General features: G+C 44.9%; 1 protein-coding gene across 2 annotated transcripts in view; it reads right to left on the bottom strand.

Moving 5' to 3' along the window:
* The window catches only part of vac14 (vac14 homolog (S. cerevisiae)), a 163,318-nt gene that overhangs the window by 81,535 nt on the left and 67,093 nt on the right, over positions 1–14,690 (bottom strand). The gene's annotated exons all lie outside the window — the stretch shown is intronic.

Genomic DNA, 14,690 nt, shown 5'->3' with positions numbered 1-14,690 from the left:
TAAAGTAAACGTAACCGAATTGTGGTCACTATCACCAAAGTGCTCCCCTACCTCCAAATCTAACACCTGGTCTGGTTCATTACCCAGTACCAAATCCAATGTGGCCTCGCCTCTTGTTGGCCTATCTACATATTGTGTCAGGAAACCCTCCTGCACACATTGGACAAAAACTGACCCATCTAAAGTACTTGAACTATAGCTTTTCCAGTCAATATTTGCAAAGTTAAAGTCCCCCATAACAACTATCCTGTTACTTTCGCTCCTATCCAGAATCATCTTTGCAATCCTTTCCTCCACATTTCTGGAACTTTTCAGAGGCCTATAGAAAACTCCCAACAGGGTGACCTCTCCTTTCCTGTTTCTAACCTCAGCCCATACTACCTCAGTAGACGAGTCCTCATCAAACGTCCTTTCTGCCACCGTAATACTGTCCTTGACTAACAATGCCACACCTCCACCTCTTTTACCACCTTCCCTGCTCTTACTGAAACATCTAAACCCCGGAATCTGCAACAAGTATTCCTGTCCCTGGTTTATCCATGTCTCCGAGATGGCCCAACATCGAAGTCCCAGGTACCAACCCATGCTGCAAGTTCACCCACCTTATTCCAGATGCTCCTGCTGTTGAAGTATACACACTTCAAACCACCTTCCTGCCTGCCAGTACACTCCTGCGACGCTGAAACCTTATCCATGACCTCACTACTCTCAACCTCCTGTACACTGGATCTACAATTCAGGTTCCCATCCCCCTGCTGAATTAGTTTAAACCCTCCCGAAGAGCATTAGCAAATTTCCCCCCCAGGATAGTGGTACCCCTCTGGTTCAGGTGTAGACCATCCCGTTTGTAGAGGTCCCACCTACCCCAGAATGAGCCCCAATTGTCCAGGTATCTGAATCCCTCCCTCCTGCACCATCCCTGTAGCCTCATGTTTAATTGCTCTCTCTCTCTCCCTATTCCTCTCTTCACTATCACGTGGCACGGGTAACAAACCAGAGATAACAACTCTGTTTGTTCTAGCCATCACGATTTTTCACAGTTAAATCAAAATTCGCCACTTAACCTTCTCTGTCCAAGGGGAATGATCCCAGCTTCCCCAGTCTCTACACAAAACTGAAATTTCCCACCCCTTGTACAATTTGAGTAAATATTCTCTGCGCCCTTTCTAAGGCCTTGGTATCTAGAACTACACAGTATATTCCTGCTGAGGCTTAACCAGTGTCTTATAAAGTTCAGCATAACATTCTGTTGGAAAACATGGGCAGGATGAAGGAAATTCAAGAGAAGTTAAAAAAGCTACAATTGATTCTGTCGTCTGTTTTGGTTATTTAGAAAGTAGGGTGGAGAGTAACAGCAAATAAAGAACAAATTAATGTCTCATGTACAATCCATTTGGGAGTTAAATCCAAAGAAAATGCGTTTATAGATGTGGCTTAATTTGGCTTTATTTTTAGAAACTTAATTTCCTCAAACTGCACTGTTCAGTCACAAATTGTTCTGCCAGTTATGGGAGCAAGGGGGTGTTTTATGGCAGCTCTGGCTCACTGGGATCAGAAGACTGAGCAGTTTTAACATCTCTGTAATAGTGGAACCTGCAAGAGGCCCACATCGGGGGCACATTGCTGCACGCAAATCAGATTAAATGATGGGGTATAAAGACCATCTGTTTGAGGAAGCACCATTAGCAGCAATAAAACATTGGGTGAAAAAAATCAATTCAATGAGAATTGTGGAAGTTTACTGCAGAGAATGATGTGTCTGCTTGGAGCGCTTCCCTTCACCCTATTCCTCTGCCCTTTCCCCAGGTCAGAGGTAGCACACCCGCCTCAGAGTCAGAAAGTTATGAGTTTGAGACCCTCTCCAGAGGATGGCACACCAAGCAGCAATCTGGGACTGAACCAACATTACCCAAACCAGATTATATGGCCATTACTTCATTGCTCTTGTGTACAGTTAGTTGCAGTTTTGCCAACACTACAACTGTGATAACACTTCAAAAACATAATTTGGCTGTAAAGCGATGTGGTATGTCTGGAGGTCATGAGAGTCATTATAGAAATAAACACTTTTTTCTTCCTTTAAATTCTTGTCAATATTTATCTCCTTCCCCCTCGGAAATTCATAATGGATTCTGCTGCTCGCATTTTCTTTGAGGACATTCCAGTTCTGAACAATACCATAGAATCCCTATGATGCAGGAGGAGACCATTCGACCCAACAAGCCTGCACAATCCCACCCAGGCTCTATCTCCATAAACCCATGTATTTACCCTGATAATCCACCTATTTGCCCTGATAATCTGCCTGACACTAAGGGTCAATTTAGCATGGCCATTCACCTAACCTGCATATCTTTGGAGTGTGGGAGGAAACTGGAGTACTCAGAGGTAACCCACGCAGACATGGGAAGAATGTGCAATCTCCACACAGACAGTGACCCGAGGCCGGAATCGAACCCGGGTGCCTGCTGTGAGGCAGCAGTGCTAACCACTGTGCCGCCCCTATATGCTGTGTGAAAAACTTTTGCATGTCAATCGAGTTTGAATTTGAGCTAAAGGTGTTAGAGCTTGGATTTGAATATTTTTCCACTTCCTTCTGCCTATTTTATTTAGCACTGGAATGCGCTAAGTGTTGAACCAATCAGGCAGGAGCACAACACTTCTGCCACTTTGCCCAAGTTCCCAACATCACACTCCCACTCCCGACACCAGCCACCTTATTCACCCAAGTGAGACTGCAAAACATACGCCAAATGATGGGAGGTTTGTGCCTGGGTTGGCTCTTGGATGTTTAACATTTGGCTATGGGGGGACATGGTGGCACAGTGGTTAGCACTGCTGCCTCAGTGCCAGGGACCCGGGTTCAATTCCCAGCTTGGGTCACTGTGTGGGGTTTGCATGCTCTCCCCGTGTTTGCGTGGGTTTCCTCCGGGTACTCCGGTTTCGTCCCCAGTCCAAAGATGTGCAGGTTAGGTGGATTGGCCATGCTAAATTGCCCCATAGTCTCCAGGGAACCAGCTAGGGTAAATGCATGGAGTTATGGGGATAGGGCCTGGATGGGATTTTGTTCGGTGCAGACTTGATGGGCTGAATGGCTCCTTCTGCGCTGTAGGATTCTATGATTCCATAATGGGGAAGTTGGAGATATTTTGTTGTGCTTGCCTTCTTCAGCAGCCAATGAACATTCGCTCAATTACCAAATTAAGGGTTTGAAAGCATTTGCAGCCTTTTAGGAAGGGCCCTGTGGAAGAGGTTGAAACAGTAAGAGTTTTAACAACACCAGGTTAAAGTCCAACAGGTTTATTTGGTAGCAAATGCCATTAGCTTTCGGAGCGCTGCTCCTTCGTCAGATGGAGTGGAAATCTGCTCTCAAACATGTTTGAGAGCAGATTTCCACTCCATCTGACGAAGGAGCAGCGCTCCGAAAGCTAATGGCATTTGCTACCAAATAAACCTGGTGTTGTTAAAACTCTTACTGTGTTTACCCCAGTCCAACGCCAGCATCTCCACATCATGAGGTTGAGAACAGGGGATGTGTCCGATCTTACATAGAAAGGTTTCAGCTGTGACAATACTGTGTCTTTAAGAAATGTTTCTTGTGCAGGATCTGCTCTATGCACTCAGCTGTTTTATCTGGATCCAGCAGTACTGTATTGTTACTGTAGCAACATAATTGACCTTAATTGCTGCCATGTTTATTTTAATCTGAACTAATGCAGGTTCTGTTGTTTTGTGTTTTTAGTAGGGCTTGATTCGGTTGATTGAAAGGCAAGGTCATACAACTGGATACAGCTAGGCTTTCACAGAGAACTCAAGGCAATCTGCTTTTTGGATCTTTAGAGAGAGGTCACTTTCTCTGTATTTCTTGTTCTGAGGTCTGGAGATTGCTGCATTATAATTAGAAAACAAGTATCTGTCTGGATCACTCTCCAGAGGTACTAGAAAGCCAGAAATCCCATACTCACGTAAGCATCTTTGGTTTCTATGTTAACTGAGTTCTAAAGAAGGGATTTATTTCTATGGGGATACTGCTAAACTGGAATAATAGAGATAGTTAAGAATTATACTTTGTCATGTTTAAGTATTATAAATGGCAACAGTTATGCTAATTCTTCTTGCTATATTCTAACTGTGTTCTTAAATAAAGTTTGTTTTGATAAAAGCTTCCTGGGTGGGTCGCTTGAATCATATCTGTGGTGAAACACATGATGCTCACCCAGATGCCAAAATCAAATGTAAAAGTTAGGGTCTAGGCTAACTTCAAAATACATCCTGGAGTTTCTGATCTGGTCCCTAACACATTTCAGTGTCTACACCAGTGAACATTTCACTACATTACCAATACAAATGGCATTGGTGCCCTTGGGTTAAAAATGGCTCAGAACCAGTCTGAGTTCCCATTCACGAGAAGAATGTGTGTCTGTACATGCACTGGGTCAATATCAGGTGCATCTGGGATGTTCCATGCATGTAACAGTCTGCCAGCAGCCAGAATGCGAGTTTGCACAGGAATAAATTAACAGTTCTGAAAGCGCACCATGTAAATATCTGAACCCAATGGATCTTGGGATGAGAAGTTTAGAGAGACTTGTGGGAACTGATCTCCAATCCAAGGAAGCACCATCAGGAGGGGGAGAAGATAATGAATGAAGAGGTGATAGATTTATTCCATTTAACAGAAGTCACCTTGATTGATTTTAGAATCACTTAAGAAATTACATTTTAATATAATTCAGCCTCCTGTGTGTGACTCTCAGCTGAGGTGACCTGGTAGCCAGGGGTAAAAGCTTGACAACCATCAAATCCAAACACAAATATCTATCTGTGTCACTGAGAATGCTCAAATTACAGCAACCATCTAAAACTCCCCACCCGTCACAGTTTATCCTCTTTATCTCAACCCCATGGGTCAACTGTGCAATCCCAGCATCTTCTGTTTGCCTCTCCTTCTGTTGCACTGGGAATGTCTGTCCTGGGTTTCCTATTGACCCCTCTTAACACTTTCTATATGGACTCAACCCGTCAGTGGATCCATCACAGATTCTGATTGATGCTGCCCTAGAAACCCTCGAATCAGTTTGAGAAAGACAGGTAATCAATTACCCTCTTCAACTAAAACTCATTGATTGCAGAACAATAAAGCTTTCTAGAGATCAATACTGCAGCTCATGAAAAACCTATCTTTGTAAAGGATGCGTGTCAATAGGCAGTATTTAAATCATTAAATACAACTGCCCAATATCGCAGCCAGTACATTTGTGACTAATCATCTCAGATCAGAATGATTTCAGACTTGATCCCCAGCCCAGGCCGAGTCAGCTAATTTCAGCTGACGCTGTAATGGAGGCTCTGACTGGGCCTTAGTGCTGCTGGGTGAGGGAGTGGGAGGAGGAAGAAAATGGGTCAAAATTCCCACTCTTCCCAATAGCCACCAATCCAAGTGCTGGAGATGCAGGTGTATTGCATTTGAGTGACAAGATTCACATGAGAAAGTGAGACATGGAGGGAAAGCGGAGATCGTACTCCAGGGCAGAGCTAAACTAAAATATGAAACATGCTGCTGATCCGAATTAACACTTCCCATTATCTGTGGCACACTGAGATTTAACTTGCCTCTGCTCCAGCCTAACCCTAATCAGAAAGGGACTAAGACTTCACCCTATATGTTCTCCTAATAAAATATATAGTGATATGCTCATCATCTTTAAAAATTTAAAACTGGACACAGCCTAAATTGGCTCAATCTATATCTCTCTGTGACTCTCAAACAATAGGAGCTACCTGACAGTATCAGAGAAACTTGCATTCCATTATCTCTGAAGAGACACTAATGACCCCCTCTTGGCTGCAAAGGCCAAATTCAAAGAGAGCTATACAAAGGCCATCTGCATTTCATAACCCAAACTGACCATGAACAAAGAACAATACAGCACAGGAACAGGCCCTTCGGCCCTCCAAGCCCGCGCCGCTCCCTGGTCCAAACTAGACCACTCTTTTGTATCCCTCCATTCCCATTCCGTTCATGTGGCTATCTTGATAACTCTTAAACGTTCCCAGTGTGTCCGCCTCCACCACCTTGCCCGGCAGCGCATTCCAGGCCCCCACCACCCTCTGTGTAAAATACGTCCTTCTGATATCCGTGTTAAACCTCCCCCCCCTCACTTTGAACCTATGACCCCTCGTGAACATCACCACCGACCTGGGAAGAAGCTTCCCACCGTTCACCCTATCTATGCCTTTCATCATTTTATACACCTCTATTAGGTCACCCCTCATCCTCCGTCTTTCCAGTGAGAACAACCCCACTTTACCCAATCTCTCCTCATAACTAAGCCCTTCCATACCAGGCAACATCCTGGTAAACCTCCTCTGCACTCTCTCTAAAGCCTCCACGTCCTTCTGGTAGTGTGGCGACCAGAACTGGGCGCAGTATTCCAAATGCGGCCGAACCAACGTTCTATACAACTGCAACATCAGACCCCAACTTTTATACTCTATGCCCTATCCTATAAAGGCAAGTATGCCATATGCCTTCTTCACTACCTTCTCCACCTGTGACGTCACCTTCAAGGATCTGTGGACTTGCACACCCAGGTCCCTCTGCGTATCTACACCCTTTATGGTTCTGCCATTTATCGTACAGCTCCCCCCTACGTTCGTTCTACCAAAATGCATCACTTTGCATTTATCTGGATTGAACTCCATCTGCCATTTCTTTGCCCAAATTTCCAGCCTATCTATATCCTTCTGTAGCCTCTGACAATGTTCCTCACTATCTGCAAGTCCAGCCATTGAGTTGGTTCATTTGCTAAGGCGAAGGACCCCACAACCTCCTTTTCAATTCTTAATGGATGAAACGTTCAACAATCTCAGGAGCCCAAGACAAGGGATTCACATCCTTTATCAAAGACAGTGTGAAGTGGTGGGAGCTACATGACATGGACCTCCAGCTGGTGGAACAAGTAATATTGCTTTGTGGAACTGCAAAGTCAGATTGCTGCTTACCATCCTACAATCAGCCACACAGAGAAGGAACTCTGCTGAGGTTGGATACCTGGCCCCATCTACACTGCTCCTACTGGGAAGTCTGTATCATCAGCTGCAAGACTGATTCATCTCTACCTGCCTTTCTCATCACGTGAAATCAACACCATCAGAAAAGTGAATTATCCAACTTCGGTTTTCAGCTCCCCGACCTCAGTAAAGGAATAATTATTGGACTTTGATTTTGGACTCTGAAACCCACATGAAACAATATGCCTTTTATCTGCGGTCTCTATACTGCAAATCATTCCCTTCGCGATCCCTCTTTCACTGCATCAACATGATGGACACAACGTTGTGACCCTCCCGCAATTTAAGTGTGTGAAAATAGGTTAACCCTTTGAATTCACCCTCTGCCGAGTTTGCTGTGTGGTTTCTGATAGAAATTAGGTCACACCAAAACTAAGTGGTTACATGCCATCGCTTATAAAAGGGAGAAGCAAATCAAAAATACCTCTATTTAAGGACGGGTGGCGAGAAGTGAAACGAATGCTGTTCAAATTAAATCCCCTCTTGCATGTAACAGCACAGAGTCCTGCTTTACAGCATATTCAAATAAACAAACTAGGTCATGTACAGTCAGTACAGTAGAAATATAGACAAAACCATAACACCTTAGAATCACGTGCATATAAGAAACTGTATGTTGGAAAATGTATTATTTGCTCTGGCAAGACTGCCATTTACTGCCCACCTCTAGCTGCTATGTAATATTTGACTTACTTGTCCTTTTGAGGGCAGTTAAGCATCAACCATGATGGTGTGGGACTTGAATTAAAATAATTAAACTGCTGCACAATGAATTTCTAGCCAAGTTAAAAGCTAATAATTCGAAATACCAAATGGTTTGAAATAAAATGTCTACCTCACTCTCATTTTTCACTTAAAAAGCAGAGTTTTACTGATGTTTGGGGATGCAAGTGATTAATAAATAGGAAAACAATGTAACAGAAGACTTAGAAATGATATGGCCAACACATTTTCTTAGAGCTCCTGCATCACAAAGCTTCCCACTACCCCACTGGCAGGAAGAGAGTGTGAAAGGACAGTTTGGAGAGGGAATGTGCCTTTGCATGTAGCAGTCAACCAGTTAAACAGAAATTGAGAGCAGTCACTGAGATCTGATCTAACACCACAGTAAGGTCCTGAATCACTGTGGTATAATCGTCTCCTCTGTACAAGTGTTTGAGGACGTGCACATGATGCACCTTCACATATCTGACACCAACCTGAGTGGGCAGAGTAATTGCAGGGACCTTTTAACACTCAATAATTTCTGTGCTGTAGAGTTCAAGAGCCAAGATGGAACGGTTATAACTTCAATTTAGTCTAAACTGTTTTTCTTCCCCCACTCTCTCCTACCTTCTCAACTAATGGCCCCTCTTCAATTTAAAGGGACAAGGGCTTCAGAGAAGGAGTCTGTTATTCCTCAACCATGCTCCTGAAAGCTACATCACAGCATTGCTATAACGATGTCACTACTTAGCTTGTCTTCTGACAGGCTGGCGGAGATTAATTCAGGAAGAGTGATTTGTATTGGTATCTACTGTCACAGGCTCGTTTCGCATGCGATGCCATTTTCCAGAATTAATCATCGGCTTTTTTTAAGGATCACTGCCAGTTGCTCACGATTCAGTGAAAGCATTACACTCATCACTTGCCTTTCTGCCAACATGCAACTTAATTCTCTGAAGCCACTGCCACAATCTGGCTCGAGATCAGACAGGATTAATTGTTCAGCCCTCCTGATCTTCTCAGTTACCTGCACAAGTAGCACTTCCGCATGTCATTCTTGTAGCACAAGTGAGAGTCAGGAGGTTACTATTCCATTTCAAGATGCATTACAGCACAGCCCAATTTTGTGCCCAATCCATCAAATAAGTTTACTTTTCACATAGGATCACTGGAGGGAGGCTGAACTCTACAGGGAACGAGCAAGGGAGGGAGACGAGCTAGATTGCACTCGCGGAAAGTTAGCAATGACTCAATGGGCTAAATGGTCTCTTTCTGTGCTGTAAACCTCCAACAATTCTGTCACTGAAGCAAAATCTTACCCAAGGCTAGTCCTCAACCTACTGTTGTCTCCCTTACCTTTGACACCACAGCTCCAATTACCCATATGCACTCCAGCCTCAACCTAGTGCACACAAACAGCATTTAAAAGAAAGTTTATTACTTTTTAGGCTGCCTTCTTGAATTGCTGCAGTCCATGTGGTGTTGGTACACCTACAATGCTGCTAGGGAGAGGGTTCCTGCATATTGACCCAGCAACAGTGAAGGAGTGGTGATATATTTCAAGTCGGGATGATGAATGACTTAGAGGGGAATCTGTTCCCAGGTATCTGCTGCCCTTGTGCTGTTAGATGGTAGTGGCGATGGGTTTGGAAAGTGCTACCTTAGGAACCAAGGCAAATTCCTGCAGTGCATCTTGTGGATGGTACACACGGCCGCCATTGTTCATCAGTGGTGAAGGGATTGAATGTTTTGTGGCAGGTGTAGCAATCAAGTGGCTGCTTTGTCCTGAATGGGGTCGGGTGTTGTTGGAGCTGCATTAAGAACATAAGAAATAGGAAATAGGGGCAGGAGTAGGCCATCTAGCCCCTCGAGCCTGCCCCGCCATTCAATAAGATCATGGCTGATCTGAAGTGGATATAATTCATTCAGGCAAGTGGAAAGTAGCCCTGACTTGTACCTTGTAGATGGTGGACAGGCTTTGGGGAGTCAGGAGGTGAATTACTCGCTGCAGGATTCCTAGCCTTAGACTTGCTCTGGTAGCCATTGTATTTATATGACTAATCCAATTCAGTTTCTGACCAATGGCAACGCTCAAGATGCTGATGGTGGAGGATTCAGCAACAGTAAAGTTATTGAACGTCAAGGGGTGATGGTTAGATTCTCTCTTGTTCGAGATGGTCATTGCCTAGCACTTGTGTAGCGCAAATGTTCTTTACCACTTGTCACCCCAGGTCTTGCTGCATTTGGACATGGACTGATTCAGTAACTGAGGTGTCAAAAGCGATGCTGAATATGGTTCAGTCATCCACGAATCATCCCTACTTCTGATCTCATGAAGATGGTTTGGCCTAGGACACTACCCTGAGGAACTCCTGCAGTGATATCCTAGAAATGAGATGATTGACCTCCAACGGCCAAAACCATCTTCCTTTGTTCCAGTTATGTGGAGTCCTGATTCCCATTGACTCCAGTTTTGCTAGGGTGCCTTGATGCCATACTTGGGTAAAATATGAAACAAAAACAGAAAATGCTGGAAAATCTCAGCAGGTCTGACAGCATCTGTGAAGAGAGAGAATAGAGCCAACATTTCGAGTCTGGATGGTCCTTCGTCAGAGCTGAAGACAAAGAAAATAGGACAAGATTTATACTGTATGGCTGAGGGGTTGCAGGGTGGGGAGGAAGGGGGTGTACTTGACCAAGATGTCATAGACAAAAGGACAAAGGGAATGTAAATGGTGGTCATAAAAGCTGAGAACGATGCTAATAGCGCCCATTAAGAGATTGGAAGTGTAAGTGGCAGAACAAAGGTGTCAAGTGTCAAAGGGCAATCTGAGGAACGTGGCAGATGGCCCTAGTGAGGTGGGCAGGGAAACCAAGATGAAAGTGAGATTTAGCAGTGGACAAAGGAAACAATAGAATAAGTTAAAATACATAACATATAATAATATAAAGTAATGAAAATGGGTTAATAAGATAAAAAGAAATGAAATAAAATAAATGGAAATGGGGTGAAGGTGAAGGAGAAAATTCATGCTCTGAAGTTGTTGAACTCGATGTTCAGTCCGGAAGGTTGTAAAGTGTTCAATCGGAAGATGTGTTGCTGTTCCTCCAGTTTTCGTTGGGCTTCACTGGAACATTGCAAAAGGCCAAGGACGGACATGTGGACAGGAGAACAGGGTGGTGTGTGGAAGTGGCAAATGACAGGAAGGTCTGGGTCCTGCTTGAGGACGGACTGAAGGTGTTCAGCAAAGTGGTCACCCAGTCTGTGTTTGGTCTCTGCAATACAGTGTAGACTGCATTGGAAGCAGCAAATACAATAGGCCAGATTGAAGGAGGTGCATGTGTAATGCTGTTTCATCCGAAAAGTGTGTTTGAGTCCTGGGATGGTGAGCAAGGAGGAGGTAAAGGGGCAGGTGTTGCCCCTTTTCCGATTGCATGGGAAGGTGCCATTGGCAGTAGGCGAGGTGTTGGATGTGATGGAAGAATGGACGAGGGTGTCCCGGAGGGAACTGTCCCTGTGGAATGCTAACAGGGGGAGGAAGGGGAAGAGGTGTTTGACATCATGCTGGAATTGACAGAAGTGGCGGAGGATGATCCTTTGAATGCAGAGGCTGGTAGGATATAAAGTGAGGACAAGGGGGACCCTATCCTGGTTCTGGGAGGGAGGGGAGAGGGGTGAAAGCAGTGGTGCAGGAGATGGGTCGGACACGGTTGAGAGCCTGTCAGCCACAGTGGGTGGAAAACCACGATTAAGGAAGAAGGAAGACATATCGGCAGTGCCATTATGGAAAGTGGCTACATCAGAACATAGGTGGCAGAGGAACTGAGAGAATGGGATGGAGTCCTTACAGAATGTGGGGTGTAAAGAGCTGTTGTCAAGGTAGCTGTGGGAGTCGGTGGCTTGTAATGGATACTATTGGACAGCCTATCACCAGAAATGGAGAGAAAGGTCAAGGAAAGGAAGAGAAGTGAAGTTGATAAATTTTTCCAGGTCCAGATGAAAGCATGAAGTGGCACCGAAATAGTCGATGTACCAATGAGAGTCATGGGAGGGGGCCAGAGCTGGACTTAAACAAGGAATGTTCCACATACTCCATAAAAAGACAGGCACAGATGGGACCAAGCTCTGACAAAGGATCAACCAAACGCGAAACGTTGGCTCTATTTTCTCTCCACAGGTGCCATCAGAGCCGCTGAGATTTCCCAGGATTTTCTGTTTTTGTTTCAGATTCCGGCATTCGCAGTATTTTAGAAATCATAGAAATCATAGAAACCCTACAGTGCAGAAGGAGGCCATTCGGCCCATCGAGTCTGCACCGACCACAATCTCACCCAGGCCCTACCCCCACATATTTTACCCGCTAATCCCTCTAACCTACGCATCTCAGGGGCAATTTTAACCTGGCCAATCAACCTAACCCGCACATCTTTGGACTGTGGGAGGAAACCGGAGCACCCGGAAGAAACCCACGCAGACACGAGGAGAATGTGCAAACTCCACACAGACAGTGACCCGAGCCGGGAATCGAACCCGGGACCCTGGAGCTGTGAAGCAGCAGTGCTAACCACTGTGCTACCGTGCCGCCCTCTTTTGCTTTTGTTTCGGTCAAATGCTTCCTTGATATCGAGGGCAGTCACTCCCACTGCACGTCTGTTGTTAGCTCTTTTGTCCATGTTTGTCCAAGGCTGCAATGAGGTCAGGAGTTGAGTGACCCTGGCGCAACCCGAGTGTCAGTGAGCAGGTTATTGCTGAATAAGTGCCGCTTAATAGGGTTGTTGATGATCCCTTTCATCACTTTCCTGATGGTCGAGAGTAGACTGACGGGGCGGTAATTGGCTGGGTTAGATATGTGCTGTTTCTTGTGTACAGGGCATACCTGGACAATTTTCCACATTGCCAGGTAGGTGCCAGTGTTGTAGCTGAACTGGATGAGTTTGGCTAGGGGCACAGCAAGTTCTGGAGCACAAGTCTTCAGTGCTATTGCCAGAATATTGTCAGGGTCCATATCCTTTGCAATACCCAGTGACTTCAACCATTTCTTGATATCATGTGGAATGAATCAAATTGCCTGAAGACTGACATCTGTGATACTGGGGATCTCTGGAGGAGGCTCAGATAGATCCTCCACTTGGCATTGCTGGCTGAAGATTGCTGCAAATGCTTCAGCCTTATCGTTTGCACTGATGTGCTGGGCTCCTCCATCATTGAGGATGGGGATATTTGTGAAGCTTCCTCCTCCTCCAATGAGTGATTTAATTGCCCACCACCATTCACAGCTAAATGTGGCAGACTGCAGAGCTTAGATTGGATCTGTTAGTTGTGGGATCGCTTAGCTCTGTCTATTACTTGCTGCTTATGTTGTTTGGCACCAAAGTAGTCCTGTGTTGTAGCTTCACCAGGTTGAGCACCTCATTTTTAGGTATGCCTAGTGCTGCTCCTGCTATGTCCTCCTGCACTCTTCATCAAACTAGGGATGATCCCCTGGCTTGGTGGTAATGGTAGAATGGGGAATATACCAGGCCTTGAGGTTATAGATTGTGGTGGAGTACAATTCTGCTGATGGCCCACTGTGCCTCATGGACGCCCAGTCTTGAGCTACTAGATTAATTTGAAGTCTATTCAATTAAGCACAGTGGTAGTACCACACAACACAATGGAGGGCATCCTCAATGTGAAGACGAGACTTTGTCTCCACAAGGAATGTGTAGTGGTCACCCCTACTGATATTGTCATGGACAGATGCATCTGCAGCAGGCAGGTTGGTGAGGATGAGGTCAAGTATATTTTGGATACATTTGTGGACCCTGCTCCTCCAGTGAGTATTTTTCCATCTTTAGAGACATTGACCCAGCCAATATTATTTACAAACTGAACTAATCCCAACACATCCCTCCTCCCCCTCCACTGCAGCGAGAAGGTCCCTGGGTTCATAATCCTGAGATCAGGAATTCCAATTTCAATTAATAAATCTAAACTCCATGACCATGAAACTACTCGATTATCATAAAACCCATCTGGTTCACGAATATTATATCGGAAAGGAGAACTGCTGTCTTCATCTGGATCCGTCCTAAAAAGCGGTTCCAGATCCACAGCAATGTAGTTACTCTTAAATGCCTTCTGAAATGGCCTAGCATGTCACGCAGTAGACAATTAAACCATTACGGAAAAGTGGGAAGAATAAATAACAATCCAGCTACAACCTAAACAATGGAAATTACAGTAGCAACCTTGGCCCTGCAAAGTCCTCCTAACTAACACCTAGGGACTTGTGCCAAAATTGGGAGAGTTGTCCCACAGACCAGTAAAGCAACACTCTGACTAGAATCATACTCACAGAATCATAACTTACAAATAGTGTCTTAGATACCACCTTACCATCTGTGCGTCTGCCCTGTCCCACCAGCAGGATAGACCTTCCAGAGTTGGCAACACATTGATATATTGGAATCCTCAACAATGACTCTAGGTCCATGAAGTCTCATGAGGAGGCAAATAAGACTGCTGATTACCAACTTGATCTTTTCAAGGGAAGGAAGGGATGAGCAACAAATGGCCTTGACAGCAGCACTCTCATCAAAGAGCAAAGGAACAAAGAACAATACAGCACAGGAACAGGTCCTTCGGCCCACCAAGTCTGTGCCGATACACAGTTTCTATCCCTCTGCTTGCCTCCCATTCATGTGTCTATCAAGATAGTAAGAGTTTTAACAACATCAGGTTAAAGTCCAACAGGTTTATTTGGTAGCAAATACCATAAGCTTTCGGAGCGCTGCTCCTTCGTCAGATGGAGTGGAAATCTGCTCTCAAACAGTGCACAGAGACACAAAATCAAGTTACAGAATACTGATTAGAATGCGAATCCCTACAACCAGCCAGGTCTTAAAGATACAGACAATGTGGGTGGAGG

Source organism: Mustelus asterias, chromosome 4 (genome assembly GCF_964213995.1).
Source record: "Mustelus asterias chromosome 4, sMusAst1.hap1.1, whole genome shotgun sequence".
NCBI lineage: Eukaryota > Metazoa > Chordata > Chondrichthyes > Carcharhiniformes > Triakidae > Mustelus > Mustelus asterias.
This window is presented reverse-complemented; position numbering and strand designations above follow the sequence as displayed.